Here is an 11,784-nt window from a genome sequence, read left to right as displayed (position 1 = left end):
TTCTACGTATGTCTAGGTCCATGCCTGCACAATGGACTGGATCACATTTATCTGGTCAATCAAATAATCTTGTACTCAAATTATCTTGAGACCCAAATTTAAGTTGGATTGTGTCTCCTAACAATATTTGTTCTTGTCATCCCCTTCATCCCAAAATAAGTGTGTCAATTTTTATACCAACTTAAAGTTGATACAAAGTTGGTACAAAATTGACATACTTATTTTGAGACAGAGGAAGTATGTTATTACTTTGAACATGCTGTAGATAACCAGTGAGGATTGTTTGTATGGATGAGTATTCTTCATTATCTATTGAGTGTAAATGCTTTCTTCATAGTTTTTTTTTAAACTCATAGTACCTAAACACCTAGTGACTTGAATTCATCTTGATTATTGTCCACCAAATTGAGGGGTGATGGGCTCATCTTTTTATGTTGATGGAAACATTTTTCATGTAGCAACCGTAAACCACCCTTGATCAGATTCAAATATATTTGTTCTTGTAATCTTAACTCTCAACATTTCCTACACAATGACAAAAGGGGTCCTCAAGTCACCCAAATCTTTCCCCACCCCAACCAGTGTGGCCTCTCCTTGGCGGTTTCCAGCTCTTCCCATCGGTGTCTCATCCATCTTGTCGCTTCCTTCCAGCTCCTCCACTATGCCCTCTCCCTCCCTAGTCCCTAGTGACCAAGGACCCCACCCACTCATTGAGCAGGTTGTTGAGGTGGACGCCGAGATCGAGCTGGAGCTCAACGCGGGGAAACAGTTTGTGAGCTTCGTTGGTCATTCAGGTAGTATTTGGACGAGCACCTGCACGGCTGGAGCCGATCCCCATGTACACACTCTTGCATCGATGCGTGCCACAGCTTTAGTTAATTGTTACTCCACCTACGACGAGCTCCACGTATATGTTTGTGAACGAACCCATCGGAAAGTTATGCCCTTGGCATTTGGAACGAGATGCAAACATGACAAGGGTCGCACCCAGTACGCTACGTTTGCAGTTTTTTTTTGAACGTTTGCAGTTGCTGTCTCCATCCACGCACAAATGAAGTTTGTGTAGCCTTGGCATTTGGAACCACCATCTGGAGGCGCAATAAAAGCCGCGCACACCAAGCCCCTTGACCCGCCGATGAATTCTGGTTGCCAGCCCTACTTTCACCTGTTTTCACCGTGCAGTGCACCCCATCCATCCACCGCGCCGACTCCCTTCCCTTCTTGGCTAGCTCCCAATAAATTGGGCCGTCGCCGTCTCGCCCTGCACCGGCCTCTCTGTCCGTCCATGGTAGTAGCTTCCGAACCGTGTTTTCCCTGCAGCTCAGCTCTGTGGCCTCGAGCGTAGCCACGCAGCAGACGGCCCTGCTATTTTTGTTTGTGGGGGACCTTTCTATTCTGCAAGTGCAGTGGTTTATGCGGGCGCCTCTTGTTGTGTAGCATACATACGGATGGATTTTCAGGCTTCCAGCACGTACGTACGTACAGTACGTACGTAGTACACCGTTTACCCGTAAAGCTGTGCAACAGATTGATGGCCCGAACCTCTTGAGCTTGTAGATAGATAGATGGACGCCAAAGTTTATGTATCCATCAGGCCATCAAGTTATACAGAGTATGAATGCCTGTTCAGTTCTGTATACCCCCATCAAGTTATACAGGACGACAAAGCACTATGCCTCGATGAGGTCTGCTACCAACGCAAGAAGTAAGATTGCTGGAAGCAGCCAGGCAGCGCCCCCTCCCTGCATTTCCTCCGGGCCTCACCGCAGAAAAGCCCTGCTCCTTTCACCGATTCTCTTGATAACCCCATGTGGATGTGGAAACTCACGACGTTGCACTTGCACGGCCAGCATGTGGCGTGCATGTACGGACGATACAATCGCTTCACACTCCTTTTCTTTTCCTTTTTGCATACGAGGATCATCCCCACTGCAGCACTGCTCACAGCACACCACGCCGGAGGTGTTTGTCGAGCGAGGAGTCCACGCTTCTCTTTCCTCCTCTCTCTTTACATGCACACATGGAGCGGCGGGGCGGATCCTTTCGGCGCTGCTGGATGCTCACCGGGCTACCTGTGGCAAAACACGCCGAATCGGTGGCAGGATTGCGTCCGATCTCCGTGTCAGCTGTCTCCACGCGCCAGAGGCGTCGGATCGGTGCCGAGGATGCCACGCCCACGCGCGCTGGCGGTTTCCGCGGACCCAGCTCGCTCAACGGACGAGTGATGGAAGAAACCAACAAACAAAGTTGTTGGTCGTCCACCATGGAGCCAAGATATATATATACAGTACGTGAGATGGCCAGCTCGCTGCTCGCGCACATATATATCCCAACAACAACGGGGAAAAAGGGGAGTGCATCGATCGGTGCGTGCCTGCAAAACATTTTTTTCACTGGGAAGTGAAATTTGTTTGGGTGTAAACCTCATATAAAGGGTACGTCAGTCACCTTGTAAGACAATAAGTTTTGGGGAACCAGCACACCCCTCTAGGGGTGGCTTATCTCATTATATATAATGATTGTGTTACAATATGTACCATATACGTACATAGGTACAGAAGCTGTACATAGTCTAACACCCTCCCTCAATCTTAGCCACTTTCTAAAGAACTGAGAAGGGTAAGATTGCGCCTACAAGCCTCAAACTGTGGCAGCGGTAAAGACTTAGTGAAGATGTTTGCAAGTTGATCCTTAGATGAGATAAACTTGATCTGGAGTTGCTTCTGTGATACACGTTCCCGTACAAAGTGATAGTCAACTTCAATGTGTTTCATTCGGGCATGAAATACTGGATTTGCAGAAAGGTATGTAGCACCGATGTTATCACACCAAAGAATAGGAGGCTGTGGTTGAGACAAACCCAACTCCTGAAGCAAAGACTGCACCCAAATAATCTCTGCAGTAGCATTAGCCACAGCCTTGTACTCAGCTTCAGTACTGCTACGTGACACAGTAGCCTGTTTCCGAGCACTCCAGGCGATCAAATTAGAGCCAAAGAATACTGCATAACCCCCCGTGGATCACCTGTCGTCTGGGCTACCAGCCCAATCTGCATCAGAGAAGGCCGAAAGGACCCGAGAGGAAGTCGGCCGAATATGCATACCAAATGTCAGGGTGAACTGAACATAACGAAGAATGCGTTTAACAGCAGCCCAATGAGTATCTCTGGGAGCCTGAAGATACTGACAAACCCTGTTAACAGCATAAGAGATATCTGGTCTCGTGATCGTCAAGTACTGAAGTCCACCAACAATGCTCCTGTACTCTGTGGCATCCGCAGGAGACAAAAGCTCACCATCAACAGCTGTTATCTTGTCGGTAGACGACATGGGTGTGGTGGTCGGTTTGCACTTTAGCATGCCAGCTCTCTGTAACAACTCCAAGGAGTACTTCTTCTGCGTAAGGACAAGACCAGTAGCACGAGAAGTGACCTCAACTCCAAGAAAGTAGTGAAGCTTCCCAAGATCTTTGACCGCAAAATCAGCACCAAGAGAGCAGACAAGAGCATCAGCAGCATACTGAGAAGAGCTGACAAGGATAATATCATCGACATATACCAAAAGATACATAGTGACTTCTGGCTTCTGTAGAAGAAATAACGAAGTGTCAGCAGTAGACGGCACAAACCCATGAGCACGAAGGGCAGAGGCAAGGCGGGCATGCCAGGCACGAGGAGCTTGCTTCAAACCATATAGTGCTTTGGAAAGACGACAGATATAGTCAGGACGATCAGGATCAGAGAAACCAGGCGGCTGTTTCATATAAACCTCTTCCTCCAAAAATCCATGTAGAAAAGCATTCTGCACATCAAGTTGACGAAGTGACCAACCACGAGAAACAGCAATGGAGAGAAGAAGCCGAATAGTGGTAGGCTTGACGACAGGACTGAAGGTGTCCTCATAGTCAAGACCATGACGCTGCCGAAAACCGCGAGCAACAAGTCGCGCTTTGTAACGCTCAATAGATCCATCCGAATGCTTCTTCACTTTGAATACCCATTTTGAGTCAATAACATTTACCCGTGGTGGTGGAGGAACGAGAGTCCATGTCTTGTTACGAAGAAGAGCATGAAACTCCTGCTCCATAGCCTCTCGCCAATGTGGAATGCGCAGGGCAGCCTGATATGAGCGAGGCTCAGAAGATGGATCCGCAACAGCAGCAGCCAAACAAGCAGCCAACCAAGCAACCGTACCATCCTTACGTTCCTTAGGTTTGAAAATGCCACTGCGACTGCGTGTATGTGGTCGGGACACAGGAACCACCGAGGTCGACGGAGCAGCCTGCAACGGGCTGGAGGACGGCGACGTTGATGAGTCAGCCGGTGACGAGGAGCCAGTCATAGTAGCCTCGGACTCGGTTGGCGAAGAAGGCCGACCCACCGGCGAAACCGGCAGAGCAGACGAAGCAGCTGGCGACTCCGGCATCACAGACCGGGCCGATGGCGAGCTCGGCATAGTGGGCCGTGGCGCGGCCGGTGTCGCGGGCCGATCCGCTGATGAAGGCGACGTGAGGACCCGAGCCGCGGGCGAAGACGGCGTGACGGGCCGAGCCGCAGGCGAAGACGGCGTGACGGGCCGAGCCGCGGGCGACTCGGCGGCCGCTGGCGAAACGGACCGAGCAGTGGAGATGCTCGGCGCGACGGGCTCGTCGGGTGACCATGCATGGGCACGCGAATCGATGCCATGCAACATAGGGCGATCGACGTGCCCACCAGAAGACGACGATGATGATGGTGAATCCTCCAACAACTCCAAACGAGCTCCACGTCCGCTTCCTGCACCATGGTTAGGTAACAACAAAGGAGAGTATGCAACATCATCAAATTGGTCAGAAGCAACAGAGGATGACAGGGATGGTGGTTCGACAGTGGACACAGGAAGGTTGGCAAAGGGAAAAACATGCTCATCAAACACGACGTCCCGAGATATATAGACACGATTAGTGGGAACATGAAGACATTTGTAACCTTTATGAAGAGAGCTATAGCCAAGAAAAACACACTTCTTAGAACGAAACTCAAGCTTGCGCTTGTTATATGGACGAAGATGCGGCCAACAAGCACACCCAAATACCTTGAGAAAGGTATAATCAGGTTGTTCATTAAGGAGAACCTCAATGGGAGTCTTCATGTTTAAAACACGAGTAGGAGTACGGTTGATGAGAAAGCATGCAGTGGTGAAAGCATCACTCCAAAACCAAAACGGAACAGATGCATGGGCCAAAAGAGTAAGACCAGCTTCAACAATATGACGATGCTTACGTTCGACTGAACCATTCTGCTGATGTGTATGTGGACATGCTAAACGATGAGCTATCCCAAGCGACTGAAAGAAAGAGTTGAGGTTGCGATACTCGCCCCCCCAGTCTGACTGGACATGAACAATTTTGTGCTTGAGAAGACGTTCAACATGTTTTTGAAACTGAACAAAAATATCAAACACATCAGATTTGCGTTTAATAAGGTAAAGCCAGGTAAAGCGACTATAAGCATCAACGAAACTAATATAGTAATTATGACCACTGACAGAAGTCTGAGCAGGACCCCATACATCTGAAAACACAAGTTCTAAAGGATGTTTCACCTCACAACTGGACTCCGAAAAAGGAAGTTGATGACTCTTCCCCTGCTGACAAGCATCACACACTGCTACATCTTTATGACTAGACAAACTAGGAAGCTCATGACGACGCAAAATATGACGGACAATAGGTGTGGCCGGGTGACCAAGACGAGCATGCCACTGTGACGGAGAGACCTGAACTCCACTGAAAACACGAGCGACACCAGGATGCTCCAGACGGTAGAGGCCCTGGCACAACCGCCCACTAAGAAGAATGTCCCTCGTGCCCCGATCCTTAATAAAAAGATCAAAAGGGTGAAATTCACAAAGCACATTATTATCACGTGTGAGTTTAGGAACTGAAAGAAGATTACGGGTCACAGATGGAACTCGAAGAACATTGCGAAGCTGAAGACTCCTATTGGCATGTCTAGTGAGAAGAGATGCTTGACCAATATGAGAGATGTGCATACCTGCTCCATTGGCGGTGTGGATCTTGTCGGAGCCATGATAGGGTTCACGAGTGTGAAGCTTCCCCATCTCGCTGGTTAGATGCTCTGTCGCCCCAGAGTCCATGTACCAGTGTGGATCGATGGAGTAGGACTGAGTGTGTCCCTGTTGCTTCTGCGGCGCGGGACGATCAGCCATGGCGACCTGACGGGCATTGTTGCGTGTATCTTTGCCGTCATTGCCAAGACCAAGGAAGCTTCGCTGGAAGCGCTTATGACACTTGGAGGCCCAGTGCCCATCGCGGCCACAAAGCTGACACACACGTGGACCGCCAGCCCCCGGTAAGGTCGCAGTAGGTGGGGGGGCCGAGGCGGGCGCCGGTGGCAGCCCCAAGGGAGACCGGGGTGATGAAGAAGAGAGGCCACCCTTGGTGGCGGCGTTAGCCGAGAGGGAGCCAGTGCCCCTGGTGCGGCGAGTCTCGACCCGTTGCTCAGTGAGAAGGAGCCGAGAGAAAACCTTGTGTGCCAGCATGGGTGTCGAGTTGCCCCGCTCGTTGATGATCTCGACTAAGGCATCATACTCCTCATCAAGACCATTGACAATAAACGAGTTGAACTCGGAGTCGGTGAGGGGCTGTCCAATGGAGGCCAATGTGTCGGCGAGGCCCTTGACCTTGTTGTAGAACTCAGTGGCAGTGGAGTCAAGCTTCTGACACTCTCCAAGCTGACGACGGAGTGCGGAGACACGAGCCTGGGACTGCGCTGCAAAGGTGCACTCAAGGATGATCCAGGCCTCATGAGACGTCTTCGCGAAGACAACAAGGCCGTCAACTGCCGGCGAGAGCGACCCCTGGATGGAGGAGAGGTTCGCCTGGTCCTGCCCCGTCCAGACGCGATGGGCCGGATTGTAGACCGGACCGTGCACGCTGTCTACCAGCGCAGGTGGGCAGGGAAGCGATCCGTCGACGTAGCCTAGCAGGTAGTGACTCCCCAAGAGCGGGAGAACCTGCGCACGCCAGAAGATGTAGTTGTCGGCGGAGAGCTTGATGGTGATGAGATGACCGAAGTGAAACGACGGCGGCGAAGACAATCCCATCGAGGAGGCTGCCTGGGGTGCAAACACCATGGAGGCAGCCGGAGGCACCGAAGCCGATGCGGGAGGAGGCGGGACCGCAGCCAGGGCGGGCGCCGCAAAGCTCGCGGCCGGTGCGGACGCCGCAAGGCCCGCGGCCGGGGCGGACGCCGCCAACCCCGCCAGCGGGGCAGTGTGATCCGCTTGCGGCAGGAGCGGCGGGACGACGCCTGCGGAGTCCGCAGCGGACGGCGGCGCCGCGGTGTGGACCACGAGGTCACGCCCAAGCGAGGGCGCCGGCGGCGTGGAGAAGACGGAGCCGATGCTCCTTGTCCCGATCGGAGCCGGAACAGAGACGGCATCGAGCGGGAGGTTGAGCAGAGCCGCAAGAGAGGCCGGGAGGAAGCCCGCAGCAGTGGAACCGGTGGTGGCGGCGCTCGACATGGCGGCGGCGCGATCGGTGGCGCGGCGGCGGCGGTGAAGGCGGCGGCGGCTGCGGCGGCGGTGCGGGTATTAGGGTTTAGAAGCGGAAGCGATCGTAACCTAGCGTGATACCATGTAAGACAATAAGTTTTGGGGAACCAGCACACCCCTCTAGGGGTGGCTTATCTCATTATATATAATGGTTGTGTTACAATATGTACCATATACGTACATAAGTACAGAAGCTATACATAATCTAACACACCTGCACAACAGAGTCTAGCTGGCTCGTTCGGAAGCCACCTGCATGCACACGGACGCCAAAACAATCAGGCCCCAGTTTTTCTTAGCTACTATTGCCAATTAGTAGTACTATCTCTCCTCTAGAAAAACCACTCAGAGCAACTCTAACAGACCCCGCAAAACACGTTTGTAGTTTGATGAAAATCTCGTTTGCGGGTCGAGAACGAGCGCGGCCGATCAGAAACCGTAAATGAAACTACATAATTTGAAAAAACAGTTTCGTAGAAGAAATTGCAACATAGTAATTCATCACATACTACATATATTACATGATCAAACACTACAAACACTAATTCATACTACATACTACATCAGTACTAGTACTAGAGGGGGTGAGGATCTCACAACGGCGAGCTCGCGGCCATGGACGACGCCATGGAGGAGCTCAACCCTCCTCGCCAGAGCTGCCGAGGTCGATGTACTTCTCCCTTTGCTCATCGCGGATGCGCCACCACTCGTTGTCCTTCTCCTTGGCGGTGAGGTTGGCCGCGACCGCCTGCTGGAACACGAGGTCGTCGAGCTTCTCGTGGTGGCGCCGGTGCTTCGCCTTCTCGCGCAAGCTCTACTTGGCAATGGCGGACGCGACCACGTAGACATCGGCAACGAAGTCCTCCGGCCCGACGACTCCGCGGCTACTGAGCTCCTGCTTGACGGGGATGAGCTCGATCTCCTCCGGCTTCTCCGACCACTCCCTCTTCACGGGGAGAAGGCTCGCGCTGGAAGAGGAGGAGCTCACGGCGTGGGAAGATCTCGCCGCGGAGGACGAGCCCACGACCGAGGACGGCATACGGCCGCGCCGATGGTTGCATTCGTCCGTCTCGCGGATGCGGAAGCTCGGCGGCGGCGAGAGGACGCGGTTGGTCCACTTCCTCGCCTCGCGCTTCCTCGCGCCGTCTGACCGGACGCGCCGCTCGTGCTCGGGGTCGCCGTCGCCGCCAGATCTGTTCCCGAAGCCGCGTCCGGAGCTCCACATGCGGTCCCACTTGGTGGCCGGAGGCGGAAGGGGCTCGCAGGCGGCGAGAAATGTGAGGAGGGGAGTGGGGAATTGCGGAGCTCGGCGACGGCGGGGGATAGGGTTTCAACCCGCAAACACACTGCGAAACCATAGATATACTAGTCGGGGCGGGTGTTTTGCGGGCTGCGGTAAATATTTTTACGGACCGTGCGAGTATACGAGCTCTGTTCTAGTCAAAAAATTGGTCTGGACTCGTATACTCGCCGGAATTTTGTGGGTTTGCCGATTTTGCAGGGTGGTAGAGTTGCTCTCAAAGCAAATAGGTATCGTACAATGTACTCCCTCTATCCAAAATGAGACACTTATTTTGGGACGGAGGGAGTACAATGCAATTGTCTGCTTGTCCGCGATAGATAAGGTGTTGATGCAGGGCACGTGTCAGGCATGTTTTCATGGATATCATTTAGATACATGTTTTACTTATAAAGAGATGATTGCATTACCCTGCAAAAAAAGATGATTGTGCAAAGAAAATGCTCTAACAATTACCTAAAAAGGAAAAGAAGAAAAGATCACAATTATCTGAAAAGGAAAAAAAATTAGATTATGTGACATTTCGTGCCGGATGAAGCAAAAATGTGCCGTCGTATAGGTATCCGCAACAAACAAGGCTTTATCATTATGATTTTCTTCTATTCTATCTATCTCTTCTCCTACTTAAAAAAAATACAGAAGGATCCATTTTATGCTCCTTTCTTTCCTCCGCCCTTACCCTCCACCCTGCTTTTCGGGTTTGCCAGTTTTTCTAGCTGGTTTTACTTAAAAACCACTTCTAACTGCCACATGTCTTACTGCATTATGAAACAAAATCATGTTTATTGGCACGTCAAATGGAGTTACATTCTCATACTATCCTAGGGAAGCCCAATTGAGTGGCTCATCATCTGGCGAAGCACTCCTATGATACTCTGTCTAATTTTGATTGGGATGGAGGAACAATTTCATTATGCCTTTTTGTAATAAATGATGTAACTCTCTTGGTGGAGAAATAACCGAGAGGCTTTCCCCTAAAAAAAAAGATACAGATTCAGTTCACGGCTAAAATTTATTTTTCGTACATAATTACATTGATAAGAAAATGACAGGTAAATCACATCCACTTTGAAAATATTCATACCTCCGTTGCAGTGCACGAACAATTATCAAGTGTTATAAAAATAGCCCCACTAACATCATTAAATGGCCATTTTTTTTGCATTCTCATCAATCCACATCACCACTTAAATCTCATATGTCCATTTCTTTCCCAAATGCTAGATAATCCATTTCAATATACCATTTTTCCCCGTTCAAGAATTTTTCTAATTAACCAGTTAAATAGCCAATTAATCCCTAATCATAGGGTCACCGAGTAGCCGATAAACTGATAAATCGACCGATTAATTGATCAATTGGCCAATTAACTTGCCGATTAGCCTATTAATTTTTTACTCGCCAGTCAACCGAGCAGCTACTAGTTAACGATTTCTTCAACAATGATATTTCTTTTATACCCTGCAAAAAAAGATATTTCTTTTATAACTTTCCTTACCAGATACTAAGAAACTAAGGGTGACTCCAATTAGTGATTAACCTGCAATTAAGCCTGGTTCAACACTGATCTGCAACAAAGTTTGATCTACAAATATATCTAAGCACCACATGCAACAATTACATTGTCTATTTATCCTTCGGTTTGAGTTGTATTGTCTATTTCTCTATTTTTTTGCGAGGTGAATTTTCTACTTCTCCTACTTAATCCACTTCCGTAATATATTAGGTGTTATCATTTAGTTTTAGACTATTCATAGTAAGAGTAACATAGGTAGTAACATCACACATCTCTAAGCAAAACAGATGATGTCGCGAGTAATTAATGAGAAAAGAGAAGTATGTGGTAACATAACTACTACCTCCGTCTAGGTGAATAAGTCATTCGCGTAGTTTTAGGTCATCGATTTAAGAAATTAAATATGTGTTATATGTCATGAAAAGTATATCACTAGATTTCTATAATGATGTAGTTTCTAAATACATATTTTTTTGTCACATATAATACATATTTAGATAGTTAAATCGTTAATCTAAAACTACGTGAATGACTTATTCACCGAGACGAAGGTAGTACTTACTATAACATCACGCATACCAAAACAAGATGAGTCTACAACCTAATAAATAAAGTGTTGCATGACACTGCACATATGTTACTCCCCACTATAGAGGTAGTAATATAGACCAGTAACCTGTAGTAACATATATATGTTACTAGTCTAAGTTACTATCCATTATGACTAGTCTTATGGATGTACATGTACCATTAATTCAAGTATAAAAAACGCATTCCCCTTTTACCAAAGATGCCCGCAAATGAATCTAGCTCCCATATCAATAAGCTAGTTTAGGCTAGTCTCTGCATTTAACGCTCCTCTAAATCTCTGTATAAATTTTGAATGCACGATAGTGGACAATAAACACTCCTATATCTTGAATCAACCTTGACAGCCCCTTCCCTAATTGCATTAGACACTGATTGAAGAAGATTAGCACTAGCGCGTCATTTTCCAAACCACCCACTCGCACACCCATAATGCTATTTAAATTGACTTGCACCTGAACTCCACGAAAGTAACACTTTTTTTTGGTAAGGATTAAGATTTTGGCTTATCGTAATTACCACCAGGCCCTAAGCATTAGTACATTAATGTATGTGACGCTAACACCTCCGGTAGTGGAAGTGTAAGGCTAGTCATAGTGGGGAGTAACTTAGACTAGTAACATGCATATGTTATTTAGTCTATGTTACTACCTTTATAGTGGGGAGTAATATGTATGTGGTATCATGCAAGCCATCATTTATTGAGATGTAGACTCATTTTGCCTTGAGATGTGTTATGTTAGTGTAACATATTATGTTACTCCAACCATCTCTCTACTTCTTAAATACATGCCATGTAAGCAAACTGTTCTTGGGGTGCATTA

This window comes from Triticum aestivum, chromosome 6A (genome assembly GCF_018294505.1).
Source record: "Triticum aestivum cultivar Chinese Spring chromosome 6A, IWGSC CS RefSeq v2.1, whole genome shotgun sequence".
NCBI classification, from domain to species: domain Eukaryota; kingdom Viridiplantae; phylum Streptophyta; class Magnoliopsida; order Poales; family Poaceae; genus Triticum; species Triticum aestivum.
This window is presented reverse-complemented; position numbering follows the sequence as displayed.